The sequence below is a fragment of the Muntiacus reevesi genome, chromosome 2 (assembly GCF_963930625.1).
Source record: "Muntiacus reevesi chromosome 2, mMunRee1.1, whole genome shotgun sequence".
NCBI classification, from domain to species: Eukaryota; Metazoa; Chordata; class Mammalia; order Artiodactyla; family Cervidae; genus Muntiacus; species Muntiacus reevesi.
The window spans coordinates 33,423,532-33,438,862 of NC_089250.1; the positions used below are offsets into that span (position 1 = coordinate 33,423,532).

A 15,331-nucleotide genomic window follows, 5' to 3' on the forward strand; every position below is an offset into this window, starting at 1 on the left:
CCCTGACCAGGAATTGAACCCAGGCCACAGCAATGAAAGCCCCAGATCCCAAGCACTAGGTCACCAGGGAACTTGCTTATTAAGGTTTTATTTTACATCTTTCAAGGGAGAGGAAAAAAAAAAAGATTTTCATGTAGCTATTATAATTCTTTGTTAATTTATTTTTAGATTTTTTTTTTAACTGCTGTGAAAAGGTTTGTATTTTCCGTTTATCTTTAACTGGTTATCACTAGTATGGTAGATTATATTATTGGTCATTATTCACTCCTTCCATGGTAAGAGAGGTATGCATGTTGTTAGTATCTTCTTAGAGATGAAACATGCTTACATACTATCCCCATCTGGGTTGGCCACGTGACTTGCTTTGGCCATTGAATATATGATAAAAACACATCAAACAGAAGCTTGAAATTCGATTGTGTGTTTATACTTGTCCTCTTGAGCTTCTGCTCTCTGACATGAACATGTCCAACTCTGAGATATTTCTTCAGCCTAGATCCTGGAATGAGATTGTCTGTGAAGCAGACCTCCAGTCAGCCTGTAGCTTGGAGCAAAGTAGCTGCCAATTGTCAAGAACTGTGAAGGGTGTCATAGTTTGCTTTCAAGCTAAAGTGTTCATTTGCCACTTGCATGGATGCTGCCAGAAGACATTTAACTCCTGGGTCAGAGATAGAAGATAGCAGCCAGACAGAGTGTCATGAGGTGTGAGTTGGTTCACCATATCTTCACATGGGGACCCAGATGGATGTCTGAACACAAAGTCAGTTGCATTACAGGAGAGGGACACTGAACTTGAAATCTCATCATGTCTTCGCAAGCAGTGAGCAAGCCTGCCCTCTGCCCCGGAGGTAGATATTACCTCGTCCCTCACAGTCACTCTGCAAACTCAATCCTGAGGAATGGCTGGGTAAAAAGAGAAAATCAGGGTTTTAAAGGCTTAGCATACTCAGCAGGATATGTAGGAACACAAGAGATTCAAGGAAGAATGTCTCCCATCACCAATCCTTAGTCCTTATGGAATGTCAGTGAGAAATAAATGTTTCCTATTGTATCAGAGTTAATTGATGCAACAAGAACAGAGAACCATCCACTGATATCTGTATATTTATCTCATATCTTGCCACCTTATGTTAATCTTTTATTTAAAAAAGTAATCTAGTATAGTTTCTTGAGTTCTCTACTTATAATAACATCTTGTGCAAATAAAGTGAGTTTTCTCTGCCCTCCTCCAGTATTTCTATTGATTGTTATTGACCATTTTGTTTTCTTACCTTCAGCATTAGCCCACATCTCTAATTTTTGAGTAATAATGATGATAGCAAATTTGGGACTTGTTAAGCTATATCTCTTCATCCCAAACTTACCCTTTGATGCTTTGCTTATGATACAGGGCATGGCATTTGGCAAACCATGTTTTGACTTCTAACAAGTTGACCCCATGTTAAACTCTGCAGAGCCCACAAGCAGGAAAAGGAAGAGGGGATTGTTCCTTCCTGTTTGTTTTCTGGCGTCTTTTTATTTGCTCCGTATTCTATGAACAGTATCCCACGAACAGCTTTCTAATGTGTGTAGAAACCACCTCATTGCACCCTGGACTCAGATATACAAGAGACATTTGCATTTCATTTCCATAAGACCTTTCCCCAAGCTTCTAAGTTTTAATAAATCCAACCTCTCTTCCTGATAGCTGCTTTCTGCAGTTGCTACTCTGTGATCCCAAGTTCTCTTTTTGTTTTTTAAATGACCTTGTTAATTTGACACCTAGTTAATGATTCTTTGTGTTAAATTCTCTCTGCTAAAATAACTGCTGTGGTTTCTGCCTCTTCACTGACCTCAGAATGATAAAGGAGGTATCCCTCTGTTTTTTGATTTTATTGATGATGCTTTACCCATTTGCCTTTTAGCACTATGACTGCTGGATTTTGGTTTTCAGTTGATTGTTGCTAAAGTTTATCAAGTGTTCTTCCTGCATATATTAAAAAAATGCATTTTTCTTTCTTGTTATTGTAATAAACTAGGTATTTTTCATAATGTAGAGTCATCCTTATATTTCTGGAATAAATAGCTAATAATTAAAAGATTTGTAGCACTTACTACATATGTTCCAGGAATTTCATATGTATGAATTCATTTAATAAACCTATGTGGTCATGGCTCATAATTATGTTGCCAAATTTCAATTGCCAAATGTTTATTTAGAACTTATATTTAAACTGAAATTGAGCACTACTTAGTTCTATATTTTGTATTATTATTACTTGTTACCACTATCTTATCATCACAGAACTGAAGGATCCTTGAAAATCGATGCCTTACTATAGTCAGTATCTCAGTATCTTGCAAGAAAATGTGATTGATACTTGTCAAATGATTAAACACACTTAATAGAGCTAAACTATGTCTGTTTTTTGAAAATTAACATTTATTCTGTAATATAAATTCTGATTTCACACGTTTAAAAATATTTGTAAGAAAATACATAAAAATGGTTATTGTTAATATTACTTAAACTAGATTTTTCTGGACGTATGTATGCATTTCAGACCTTTAACATTTTAAAAATCGGTGCTTATCCTGTCTCCTTAAATGTCTTTTCATAGAGTTTTAAAATTCTCTGACATTTAGTTAATAGCAATAATTACTTTTGTATACTTTTGGGTTCCTGCATTTATGTTTGGGGATGTAGATTATATCAAAATTATTTCTTTTTCCAGAAGATTAAAGACAAATTAGTAGAAGATATGCATCAAGGGTTCTTAATGTATGAAACCATTTTCAACAAAATGCTTTTTATTTAAGTCAAAATTGGATTTCCATGGTTTAGAGCTTCAGGGTTTCTAAGCCATTGCTCCCACAGATTTAACATTTGAACTAGACATCAAAGGTTATCATGTGGCCCCTTCAAGGCACCAGCTAAAGGATTTGGCAACTGCTTTCTATGGTTTAGCTTTGCTCGAATCCTTCCCTAAAGCAGCTGTTGCTACATCATTGAGATTAAATTTAAGAACAAGATGTGTTATTATTTATGTGTATGTTTTTTCAGTTGTATTTTAAGGAACTTCTGTGTGCACAGGAAAATACTTGCAGACAGGTAAGTTAAAACATATCTTCTACCACCAAGGATTGTGTGATATAAGGGAGAAACCACATACAGACCCACTTATTATATAGAAAAAAACATTGTAGGGCAAACTTTCTTTTGTAATCCCAAAGCAATATGAAAAACAACCTCTCACAATGAGGGGAGCACAGAGCTAAACTGGCACCCTGAGGATTTTTTCCTTCTTTGTTTTTGCTATGGTTTTACTTCTAGCTTCTTATTTTATGTAATTTTGGGGGTAATGATTGGGCGGCTATGATCATGATCACAAAGGATCTTTTTCTCACCTCCTCTTGTCATGTTTGGAAGCAATAATATAAACCATAGTAATAGAAATTATTTTACTATCATTTATTTTTTCACCATCTCTGATACCCTAAAATTTATAACTCGAACTTTCATGAGAAGGAATAACATATATATATATGTCATATATGTATATATATATAATATATAAACATATATACATATATGTTTATATATATATATATAAGGGATATATATATCCATTTTACTGAGACAGTAGTTTTGTAAAGCTTGGACTGGATTTATCTGAAAAAATACTCTAATTTATTATATAGTCTTTTTAATAAAGCCTAACTTTATTAAAATGACCTAAAATTCATTTTGAGTTTGATTTATCTTGGCCTGTGTGGTTTCTCTGTGTGTGTGTATCATTGTCCTAATGGTGGCAAAATCCTATAGTTTTGAAAACTACAAATATGAAGAGGTATTTTGATGATTGTCTAATTTTAGAAGCAAATTATGGCATTGAACTACAGTCTGATTATGTTGTGTATATTTTCCATTACTATCCTATATTTTTATCTCAATTTTCACTTTACCTCTGGATATGGATTCTTCTTTTCATAGATTTTCCTGAATTATGATTTAGAGACAAGGAAATTAGGAATGCATATAGTTTATAGGGTATTGAGTGACAAACATGGGGATCTATTTCAGGAAATTAAAATGGCAACCTGGGCAGGAATTTGTTTTTCTATAAATTAGACTTGTTAAGAAATACAAATTTTCTCATTCATACCAATTACATGATATTTGGATACACTAGAAAGTTGGTAGTTTAAAATTTCACACAATTGACTTAAAGATGTGATTTGCTCACAGTGAAACTCTCCAGGATGCTAATCACAGGATTAAACATAAGACATACTATCTATTTTTAATCTGATGTTAGTAGCCCCTTCATTGTGTGGTTTAAGAACTGTTCAGTTTTCTGTACAGTTTTGGATTGTTTTTTACTGTCTTTTTATTTTTGTTATTTCACTCTTTTTAAAATGTTGATGCTATTTTCACAGGAGAAAAAAAAAGAGCATAGACCAAAAGAAAAAAATTATGTTGGGCAAATGTTAATTGACTTAGTGTTTAAAATCAAAGTGGATACTTTTCAGCTGAGAAGTCTTGAGTTTTGTTTTATTATCATCAAAACTTTCCAGATTTTATGAGAGCGATTGAAGTCAGGAGACGATCCTGTAGGAAGAATTGGGGGGAAAGGGTGACAATGGAATATTTCAGTTGCACAGCAACATCTTCTCTGTTTTGAAAATAAATCTTTGCAGGTGTGGTTCCAATCTTGCTTTCTTGCTCAAGGAAAAATGTTTATCATTTTCTGAATTTACCAGCAACTGGTTGTGCTGAGGGCTCATTTATTTCTCACAAAATGTCGCTAACTCACTCCTGTCCTCTTAAATTTAAAACAGCTGCTACCCACTGGCAGGCTCTAAATCTTAACAGAGACAGAATTCCAGACTCTCTGGATGCCTGTATTACACTCTTATTAATAACAATCTCTGTCCATCAAGGTGATGAGAGGACAGTGTGGGTTTATACACATATTTTCTCTGTCCATATATAAAAAACTAAAACTTTTATTCTGTTAACAAAAAACCCAGGATTTAATTGAAAAAAACCCTCTCATTATTGGTGTCATTTGAAGCACTACAATTTAGTTTTGCTTGAAGCCCCCTAACTTCCAAAGTTATTTCCTTTCCATGCAGTTATATTTTTAATGTTATCTGGGAGTTAGAATAGCTTAGTTACTGAAAGTAGCAGGGAATCCAAACTCAGTGTTAAGAGGTGAGGCAAATTTGGGGAAAGAAACATATTCTTTAGTTTTCAGTTGTTTAGAACCTTATTTTCAGATTCCATTTTCACAATGTAGAATCTACAATCTCAACATTTACTTGTAAAGAAGACAACAATTCCAACTTTTTCAATGACTGCGTTACTGTTTTAACATAAGGATTTTGACATAATCTTTAAATACTGACTTTTTGAGTCAGAGATACAATACTTTTTTTCTTTTTTACCTTGTTTTTACCTTACCAGAAAGAAATAATTTTGTTTTTCTTAGGTTTTCATGCAGAACAACTGTTCAATTTCCATAAAGATAGATTCATGTGTTTTGAAAAAGGCTAAAGATTATTTTCATGCATAAGATAAATCCTTGAAAGAGACAGTAAAGATTTCAAAATGTACTTCATGTTCTACCAGAGCAAAATCCAAATCCTTCTTCCCTACAGTGAATTCATGGTTTCCTGCAAGATAAGATCTCATCCTGTTAACGACTTCATCTTTGGAGAAAAGAGAACATCATCTCTCAAGGGAACTCCAGGATCATGATTCACAAAATCAAATATATCAATAAACATAGCTCTTACTTTAAAACAGTCATCCAAGTCTCTGGAACCTAAGAGTCTAAACTATTGATGTTAAATTATAATATTATAATAACATAAAGCTGTAAAAGAGAACAAACAATTGTTTAATTATGTAAAAGTTTTCATTTTCATGAATAAAATTTAAATGCTCAGCAATCCTTAATTAATACATTTCCAATCCCTTTCTTAGCGACAAGAATTAACTTTGCAGTTTAATTCACCACTTTACCATGTGAAAAAGAAAGATAAAAAATAAGCCTCTTGGGAATGGGAGGAAAATTTCTAGTCTCTTACCAGCCAACCAACTTTTAATGGACACTCTCTGCCATCACCCCTTCTCCTGAAATCGCTGGCATTTCCATACCATTCCGCCCCAATTCTTTTTTACAAATATAAAACTAACTGTACAGATCTGAGGTTTGGATTTCATTTCACCTTCAAGTGTTTGCCTCAATTTGTTTTACTGGTCCACAAGGCTGTCTAGAACACACACACTAAAAAAGATTTTTAAAAAATTATAGATTCTGCTAAAGAAATACATTATATTCTAAATAGAAGATGCCAAGAACCAAGTATAGCAAAAATTTTTTAATGTTTAATACTTTGCTTTTTACAGTGCCTGGGTTATCCTTGTATTTATTATTCATTCATTCACCAAAAATGTGTTGAAAATCTAAAATCCACTGACGATGGCATACAGACCCAGAATTTAGTCTTTGCCTAGAGGAACTCACAATTTAGTAGGAGGGTCAAATAAAGAAAACAAGTAAGTTTCAAGACTAGATGGTAAATTTTCATCAAGGGTTGCATGGTGGTGTTGGGGAAACAATGAGAAGACTTCTCAGAGGAGCTGACATCTGATCCAAAGCAGAACAGAAGGATAAGCAGAAGGTGGGATATTTATCTTGGGAAGAGAGATGATCACACCCAAAGAAGGAATCTGGAGAGCTTGAGGATACAGATACATGTTGTCCGAAGGTCCGAGTCAGTGGGGACAGAGCAAACTGAGGACAGAGAGGTGGATTGGAGCCAGCCTAGGAAAGCCTTTGTAGGCCAAATTAGAGTTAATGCTTTAAAAATATATATTTTTTGGCTTCATCACGTGGCATGTGAATATTGATTCCCCAACCAGGGATTGAACCTGTGCCCCCTGCAGTGGAAGTGTGGAGTCTTAACCACTGCAGGGACTAAATAGTCTAGAGGCAAAGAATTTTAAGCAGAGGAATGACATAATCAGCTTTAAAATGACCAGAGATAGACTCCCCTAAGAAATAGCCACCCGAACCCTGAGATTCGCATGCAGCATTCAGCTGGGGAACTGCACCTGTAAGAGAGTGAAGTGGAGGAGGGATGGGAAGAGGGGGTGTTGAGGAGCCAAGCAGATTCATCCCAGGCTGCAATTGACCCATGGGGAGTTCGGGAGCTGAAATGCCCATTCAGGGTTATCACATCTTTTTGTTTTAAAATTTTTTTGCCATGCCCCATGATATGTAGGGTCTCAGTTCCCTGACCAGGGGTCAAACCTGCACCTTCTGCATTGGAAGCATGGAGTCTTAGTCCTACCAGGTGGCCAGACCTCCTCACTCACAATAAGAAGTCATGGGATATAAGCTGTCCCCAAGGAGAAGACTAGGCTTGAGCAAGACTGATTCCTGCAGGTAAGGGCAATTCCAGGTGAGGGATACAGCTGGGATCCATCCCAAGCTCGCATGTCTGGCAGCTGGATGAGTGTCTCCATCCTGCTGCTGCTGCTAAGTCACTTCAGTCGTGTCTGTGCCACCACATAGACGGCAGCCCACCAGACTCCCATCCCTGGGATTCTCCAGGCAAGAATACTGGAGTGGGTTGCCATTTCCTTCTCCAGTGCATGAAAGTGAAAAGTGAAAATGAAAGTCGCTCAGTTGTGTCTGACTCTTTGTGACCCCATGGACTGTAGCCTACCAGGGTCCTCCGTCCATGGGATTTCCCAGGCAAGAGTACTTGAGTGGGGTGCCATTGCCTTCTCCTAAAGAGGGAGCTAAGTGATGTGTCACAGAATTCACTGCAGGGTTTTTCGGTTCAGTTCAGTTCAGTTACTCAGTCGTGTCTGACTTTTTATGACCCCATGGACAGCAGCACGCCAGGGCTCCCTGTCCATGACCAACTCCCGGAGTTTACCCAAACTCATGTCCATTGAGTCGGTGATGCCATCCAACCATCTCATCCTCTGTTGTCCCCTTCTCCTCCTGCCTTCAATTTTTCCCAGCATCAGGGTCTTTTCAAATGAGTCAACTTTTCAATCAGGTGGCCAAAGTATTGGAGTTTCAGCTTCAATATCAGTCCTCCCAATGAACGCTCAGGATTGAGTTTTCCTTTAGGATGGACTGGTTGGATCTCCTTGCAGTCCAAGGGACTCTGAGGAGTCTTCTCCAACACCACAGTTCAAAAGCATCAATTCTTTGGCGCTTAGCTTTCTTTATAATCCAACTCTCACATCCATGCATGACTACTGGAAATACCATAGCCTTGACTAGACGGACCTTTGTTGGCAAAGTAATGCCTCTGCTTTTTAATATGCTGCCTATGGACTTTTAAAAGTTGAAATATAACTGATTTACAATGTTGTTTTAATTTCAGTTGTTACAGCAAAGTAATTCAGTTATATAAGTTAAGATTCTTTTCCCTTATAGGTTATTTCTACTTTTGCTTCATTGACTACACTAAAGCTTTTGACTGTGTGGATCACAACAAATTGGGGAAAATTCTTAAAGAGATGGGGATATCAGACCACTTTACCTATCTCTTGAGAAACCTGTATTCAGGTCAACAAGCAACAATTAGAACTAGACTGGTTCAAAATTTGGAAAGGAGTACATCAAGGCTGTATATTGTCAACCAACTTATTTAACTTATATGCAGAGTACATCATTCAAAACGCTGATGAAGTACAAGCTGGAATCAAGATTGTGGGGAGAAATATCAATGATCTCAGATATGCAGATGACACCACCCTTATGGCAGAAGGGGATTCCTTGGTAGCTCAGCTAGTAAAGAATCCTCCTGCAGTGCAGGAGACCCCGGTTTGATCCCTGGGTTGGGAAGATCCACTGGAGAAAGGAACCAGTACCCACTCCACTATTCTGGCCTGGAGAATTCCATGGACTGTACAGTCATGGGGTCGCAAAGAGTCGAACATGACTGAGCAACTTTCACTTTCACTTTATGGCAGAAAATGAAGAGGAATTAAAGAGCCTCTTGATGAAGGTGAAAGAGGAGAGTGAAAAAGCTGACTTAAAATGCAGCATTCAAAAAATGAAGATCATGGCATCTGGTCCCATCACTTCATGCAAATAGATGAGGAAACAATGGAAACAGTGACAGACTTAATTTTTTGGCGGGGTGGGGGCGTGTTCCAAAATCACTGTAGATGGTGACTGCAGCCATGAAATTAAAAGGCGCTTGCTCCCTGGTACAGAAGCAATGACAAATTTAGACAGTGTATTAAAGAGCAGAGACATTACTTTGTCAACAAAGGTCCGTGTAGTCAAAGCTGTGGTTTTCCCAGTAGTTATGTACAGATGCGAGAGCTGGACAATAAAAAAGGCTGAGTGCCGAAGGATTGATGCTTTCCAACTGTGGTGCTGGGGAAGACTCTTGAGAGTCTTTTGGACAGAAAGGAGATCAAACCAGTCAGTCCTAAAGGAAATCAACCCTGAATAGTCATTGGAAGGACTGATGCTGAAACTGAAGCGCCAATACTTTGGCCACCTGATGTGAAGAGCTGACTCATTGGAACAGACCCTACTGCTGGGAAAGATTGAAACAGGAGTAGAAGGGGATGACAGAGGATGAGACGGTTGGATGGCATCATCAACTCAATGGACATGCTGCTGCTGCTGCTGCTAAGTCGCTTCAGTCGTGTCCAACTCTGTGCAACCCCCATAGATGGCAGCCCACCAGGCTCCCCTATCCCTGGGATTCTCCAGGCAAGAACACTGGAGTGGGCTGCCGTTTCCTTCTCCAATGCGTGAAAATGAAAAGTGAGAGTGAAGTCGCTCAGTCGTGTCCAACTCTTAGCGACCCCATGGACTGCAGCCTACCAGGCTCCTCCATCTATGGGATTTTCCAGGCAAGAATACTGGAGTGGGTTGCCATTACCTTGTCCACAATGGACAAGAGTTTGAGCAAACTCTGGGAGTTGGTGACGGACAGGGAGGCCTGGTGTGCTGCAGTCCCTGGGGTCCCGAAGAGTTGGACATGAGTGAGCGACTGGACAACAACAACAGGGTATTTCCTGCACATATTTCAACTTTTGTCACATCCATAATTTAGTCCCATGATACCCAATTCACAAGAACTACCACATTTCTTTAATTTTTCTAAATTAAATTCAATCTGACTTAGCTTCTACCCTAGAGAGGCAGAAAATACTACCATCAATCTACTTTCCTGGTTCCTATTCCTTCCCTTGGGTTGTACACAAACCACAAAACAATGGGGGAGCACCTCTCTAGACTTCAGTGCCATGTGGCTGCCACACCTGGTCACCCCTGCCCATAGGTCTGTGCATTCCTTTCACAGATATAAAGCCTCATGCCTCTGGATCAAGTTTAACCCAAGTTTAATCCTGGGGTTAAATGGGTTAGCTAGATATTTCCAAATTGAAACACCTAGCTTCCTTGAACACACATACTCCTTGGGGCCCTGTGTATAGGCAAGCCATTAATGCAACCTACAACTCATGTGGATCCCCCCCAAAAGCTCCCCTCAAGCTCCCCAACTGTCAGTCCCTCTTTTGCCTTTGCAACTGTTCTTCAAACATGGATCCTGGACCAGCTGCATCACCTGAGAAGTGCTTTACATTTTATTATCTATTTATTTTCATTCTCATTTGGCCTAGTGGCATGCGGGATCTTAGTTTCCCTCAGCAGGGATTGAACCCTTGCCCCCTTCAGTAGAAGTGCAGAGTCTTAACCACTGGACCATCAGGGACATCTCTGCTTTATATTTTAATAATTTTATTTATTTACTCGTTTTTGCCTGTGATGGATCTTTGTTGCTGGGTGGGCCTTTTCTCTAGTTATGTCAAGTGGGGGCTGCTCTTCTTTGCAGTGTGCTGTCATGAGCATGGGCTCTAGCATGCAGACTTTAGTAGTTGTGGCAAGTGGGTTCAATAGTTGTAGTTCCCAGGCTCTGGAGCACGTGCTCAATAGCTGTGGTCCACAGGCTTAGTTGCTCTGTGGCATGTAGGATCTTCCCAGATCAGAGATCAAACCTGTGTCTCCTGCATTGGCAGGTGGATTATTTACCACTAGACCACTCGGGGAAGCCCCCCCTGCTTTACATTTTAAAGTTTACACAGCTTTCAAATGTCATCAAGGTGGAGAATCACTGTCCCTAGATTTAAGAACAATGATGATAATAGACATGTTGGGAATGCATATACCATGAATGCATTTTAAAGTATTTCAATGATTGACATCTATTATAAGTAGGTTTTAATTGAATTGAGAAATTATCAGTCTAGTTGCTTAATTAGCTGAGAAAATCTTCTTGGGAAAAATGACCTTTATGAGTATAACTGCTGTATATTCTGAATTTTCTTCCTGCCAACTGGCAGGGAGGTGGGGGGGGGGCAGTCCTGTAGCCTGGCTGCCATTTTGGATGATAACTTTGGGAATGTAGGTTAAGTATGACTGAGCAACAAAATGTGAAAAGCCTGAATCCCTGTCACCAGCATGGGTGAACTGGTCCCACTGGACTACCTACGTCTAGACATTTTTACACCTTAAGAGATAATCTTCAGACTTGTTTAAACCTGTTATATCAGGGGTTTTATCTTGCAACCATACCTAATCCTGACTAATGTCAATGGCAGTCATTATCTGATCCTGACTAATGTCAATGGCAGTACTTACCATATGATTGACTTCCCTGTTGGCTCAGATGGTAAAGCATCTGCCTACAGTGCAGGAGACCCAGGGTCATATCCCTGAGTTGGGAAGATCTTCTGGAGAAGGAAATGACAACCCACTCCAGTATTCTTGCCTGGAAAATCCCATGGAAGGAGGAGCCTGGTAGACTACAGTTCATGGGGTTGCAAAGAGTCGGACACGGCTGACTTCACTTTTCACTTTGACCATATGACTAGACAAAAGAACCTCTCCCAAATAATAGACTAATTAAATACCCACATTCTATACAGCCTCAAAGCTCACTTTTAAGTATAACTTAAAGGTGACGAGACTACCATTTGTGGTATAGAACAAAATGTGAATGTGATAATTAACAAGATAATTAATTTTCCTTTTCCCATGTTGCTACCTGAGAACAGAGGCCAAGGGAAGGAAAGAAACTTCTGTGACTCTCTGCTGGGTAAGCCTGTGCCTTCTGTGAATGCAATCAAGACCACAGTCACATACGCCCGGCCATAGTGTGCACCCAGCCTTCTATTTTGCACTTCAATTTTTCTTAAGTATTTTTTGTTGCTGTTTAAATACCAAAAAGATGTATCTTTTTGGAAAACTCTCTAATGTACAAAAAGTTTATTCTCTAGAAGACACATACAGACACAATGAAAAAAATATAGCTATTGAAAATTATTAATTCACTTAGAGCATTACAGGATTTCTGAGCAAAGTTGCTTATTTTGCAGGTTTTATGGTCTTTCTTAACTCCAGGATACTGAGAGACAGGGAGGTTTGGCATACTGCAGTTCATGGGGGTCACAAAAAGTCAGACATGACTTAGCAACTGAACAACAGCAGTAACAACAGCAGTATCTTTCTTAAGCTAAAGACTTAAATGATCAAGCCCTTCACTCTCAAGATCTTCATAAACTCAAGTGTCTTCAGGGCCATGTGGTAGGTTAAATAGCAACCAAGTGAGGCAATGAGAAAACAGGAACCATCTATATGTCTTCGAACTGGGTTGACTGGGGGATTAACATCATCAGAGCCTTTGATTTTTTTGGAAGAAGTCAAAATATTTGCTTTTATTTTTCTTTTTAAATTTTCTGATAATTAAAATTTTTAAGTAATTTATTTTAATTGGCTGTGCTGGGTCTTAGTTATGGCATGTAGTATCTTTGACCTTCCTTGTGGCAGGTGGGCTCTTTCTTAGTTTCAGTATATGGGGTCTAGTTCTCTGACCCAAAGGGCGAACCCTGGACCCCTTGCATTGGGAGTGCAGAGTTTCAGCCACTGGACCACCAGGGAAGTCCCAAGACTTGCTTTTTAAATGTTATCTTCTGATATCAATTCAAAAATTTAAAAATATTTAAATCGAACCAAATGGAACACCTCAGTGAGCTAAGCCCTATCTCAGGTTTTAGGCCTAGATGCAACTGGATCTGAGTTTGTGAAATCAGATTTTAAAATCTAACTTTAATTTTGCCTTATTATAATGCTTTAACTGATTACAAATTGCCTGAACTCAACATCACAGTGTTGGGTTAGCTTCTGCTATACAACAAAGTGAACCAGCCACACATATACATATATCCTCCCCTCCTTGGATTTCTCCAGGAAAATATTTAACGCTGAAATTGGGAGTCAGATAACTTTAAGCTTGTGACCTGAGGCAAATACTCAACCTCACTTTTACCCTCATCTTTAAACAAGTAAAAATAGTACCTAGATTGAAGAGGTTTTGTGAATAGTAAATAAAGATTTCACATAGAGTGCTGACCAGTGATTTAGATCTAAGTGCCAAGAAAGGCTGGCAGTTATTACCAGAGGCAATCAATAATAGAAGTTGACTTGAAGAGAGACTAGATCTTTTTTTTAAGAGATGGGCTTCCCACCTGGCACAGTGGTAAAGAATCTGCTTGCCATTGCAAGAGACACAGGAGACTTAGGTTCAATCCCTGGGTCAGGAGAAGGAAGTGGCAACCCACGCCAGTCTTCTTGCCTGGAAAATTCCATGGACAGAAGAACAAAGGTATTTTGTATTGTAATATTTTTAGTGCATTTGGTATGTCTTCTCGATCATTTCCGCTCCATCAAGACAGATGATGTTTACATGGTACATGCCCATAGGTGTATCTAGAATCTCATTAAAAAAGAATTCCATATATATGCGTTAGTATACTGTATTGGTCTTTATCTTTCTGGCTTACTTCACTCTGTATAATGGGCTCCAGTTTCATCCATCTCATTAGAACTGATTCAAATGAATTCTTTTTAATGCCTGAGTAATATTCCATGGTGTATATGTACCACAGCTTCCTTTAGAATTTAGAAAGATGGTAACGATAACCCTATATGCAAAACAGAAAAGGAGACACAGATATACAGAACAGACTTTTGGACTCTGTGGGAGAAGGCGAGGGTGGGATGTTTAGAGAGAACAGCATTGAAACATGTATATTATCAAGGGTGAAGCAGATCACCAGCCCAGGTTGGATGCACGAGACAAGTGCTCCGGGCTGGTGCACTGGGAAGACCCAGAGGGATGGGGTGGGGAGGGAGGTGGGATGGGGGATCGGAATGGGGAATACATGTAAATCCATGGCTGATTCATGTCAACGTATGGCAAAAACCACTACAATATTGTAAAGTAATTAGCCTCCAACTAATAAAAATAAATGAAAAAGAAAAGAATTCCAATTTTGGGATGATATACATAAAACATTTTATAAGCATGTAATTAATGAAATTAACACCTGAAAGTTTTCTTAAATTGTTGTTTAACAAGGAAAAATACAAATATTGCTATTTTTTCAATATGTAGAATTTTAGATTTTTTGTAATATGTGGAATTTTGAAAAGTGCTAATTTTTCTATAACTCTGCACCACAGAACAAAAACCTTATTTTTGTTAAAATTTCTATCTACAAACTTTATAAATTTCTTTCATGTTACGATAGTGATCATTTAAACTTGTGTATTTTAGTCCCTTAGTCGTTTCTGACTCTTGGCGACCGCATGAACTACACCCGGCCACGGTCCTCTGTCCATGGAATTCTCCAGGCAAGAATACTGGAGTGAGTTGCCATTCCCTTCTCCAGGGGATCTTCCTGACCCAGGGATCGAACATGGGTCCCTGCTCCTGCATTGCAGGCAGATTCTCTACTGTCTGAGCTACCAGGGAAGCCCAATTAAAACTTTGTATGATATAGTAAGGTAAACCATACAAATAATATCCAAGTCAGAAACTTTTCTAAACTTTAATTACTTAAGTGTATTTTTCCTGAATAATACGTTTACTTTTAACCAGCCCAGATGTCAAGAGTTAAAGGCTAACAGTCCCCGTCATCGTCATCACTCTTTCCTATGAAAATACTACAGTATTTTCAATGAGAGTGTAAACAAACCATTGTTTCAGGTTTTATTTACACTGGAGCTGTCTGGCAAAATTTCACGCTTGATCTAGCTATTTGTCGTGATTCCAAGTTTTAAAAAGTGATCCTTTCTCTCTTCAGTACTTCCTCCGTGGCATCTACTTCCAAGACCTCTTTTCCCCATTCTTTATTTCTCCCCAAGACGTTGTTGTTTGAGCCACTTTTTAGTATAAAGTGTTATTTTTCTTTCTGACTGTAAGACTAATAGAAAAATCATACAAGGCAGAA

At 38.5% G+C, this 15,331-nt stretch overlaps 1 protein-coding gene across 1 annotated transcript in view; it reads left to right on the forward strand.

Moving 5' to 3' along the window:
- The window catches only part of LOC136157125 (craniofacial development protein 2-like), a gene marked incomplete at its 3' end in the record, with an annotated part of 95,640 nt that overhangs the window by 75,651 nt on the left and 4,658 nt on the right, over positions 1–15,331 (forward strand).